Source organism: Pundamilia nyererei, unplaced genomic scaffold, assembly GCF_000239375.1.
Source record: "Pundamilia nyererei isolate P.nyererei 1_Seehausen unplaced genomic scaffold, PunNye1.0 scaffold00004, whole genome shotgun sequence".
Taxonomy (NCBI): Eukaryota; Metazoa; Chordata; class Actinopteri; order Cichliformes; family Cichlidae; genus Pundamilia; species Pundamilia nyererei.
In genome coordinates this window covers 7502766-7504428 of record NW_005187405.1, presented here as the reverse complement: position 1 = coordinate 7504428, position 1663 = coordinate 7502766, and positions in this window count along the sequence as shown.

The following is a 1663-nucleotide window of genomic DNA, read 5'->3' as shown; positions in this document are numbered from 1 at the left end:
AATCTTAGACATGCCTCCACTCAGAAGCCAAAAGTGAGCTCTGTGTTGTGTTTGGCAGAATGACTGGTCAAGTCAGAGGAGGTTTCCAGACATGCTACACATAGCTGTGTAGCTGTGACTGACCACTCTTAGCCAGATAATACATTCTTGGGATTGTGGTTATATATATTCACACACCCATTATATGTCTTTATTGCACAATATACTGAAGATATGGTGCTGAGCTTAAAGCTCTTCAGAGCCACCATGAAGTACTGATTAGAAGTTCATTTGTAGTGTCATTTAATAACTATTATATATGAAACTGATACAGCTGGAATCATTGAGTCTAATCCTTCATGTAATAGTCTTTGTGACATTTGCAGTGGGAATTGCACAGCACAGGCTATTGGTTTACACTGGGTCTGTGTTGACAGCGAGCTGGAAACCCATAACAATTCTCTCACTCTTCAGAGTGCTGTGCTGATTTCATTTAGTTTTTCTTCATTCTGCGATTCTCAGTTTTAAAGTGGAGATCAATGGGACAAAAGTGATATAGAAAATTTAAAAAAGGTCGATTCCTAATACAGCTGGAGTGACTGGACAGCGTGAGAGAGAGCTTATCTCCCAGACACCCTTTGCTGGCACCTGTCACTCTTTTGTCATGAGGACACACTGCCCTTCCTTTAGCTGCAAGTGCTGATTGAAGTAGGACCCTTGGCTGAATTAAAAGAGGCTGCGGGAGGTAAAGTAGCATTAATGTCCTGCCAGCTCTTATCCTGAGAAAGTATACGCTCATCAGCTTCACTTGAGAGACTCCTCCTTGAGCTTTCAAAGGCCGTTTGTAGTTAAATATAGGCAAAGCGAGGCGGAAATGGAAGGATGAAGGGTAAAGTGAAAGCCATGGACAACTTTGTCACATTCTGGGATATCTGGCTAGTCAACAGCATGTGTCTGATTCTTTCCTACCTCTGGCAAAGCCTGTATGATTTATTCTACTACAGGAGGCAGCAAAGAGCGTTCACCATTCAGGTACATATAAAACCTTCTGATATGTGGGACAATATTTACACGTTAATCGTAAAAAGCTAAAATATCTTTGTGTTTGTAAACAATGGTTATCAGTATTTTACATTTTTTCATTGCATGGGTTTCAATGTAAGCATTTGAATAGTCAGCAGTTGTGCTGTGAAGAGTTTGATTGTCTTAATGTTTTGATGGGACAAAGAAAACTTTCTACCTTTGCAAACAAAAACATTATATTCAGATCCAGTCTTTTTCATCATGGGGATCATTTTGTTGTTATAAGTCCTAATGAGACAGCACAGAATACTAAAACATATTTGTTTAATTGCATTTTTTTGGATCTGTGTAAGATGCTATGCCATGTTGTTTTAAAATCTAATTAGAAGAAGACATCTTTGATTTATTGAGATATTAATAAGTTATCTAGGCTGAATGTTAATGGCCCTATTACGTACACATATAACAATACTGTTGCACTGTGAGTTATGTTTTCTTTTACTCTGAAACACTAATTGTGCTTTTGCTTGCTGGCAATCATTAAAAAGGGCCTACAACAAATAGTATCAATCCTACACTCAGAAAAATTATGGTTCTTAAATGGTTCTTCAGATGGCTTCATGGTTCTTTAAAGAACCATCATACGTCAAAGAACCTTTTT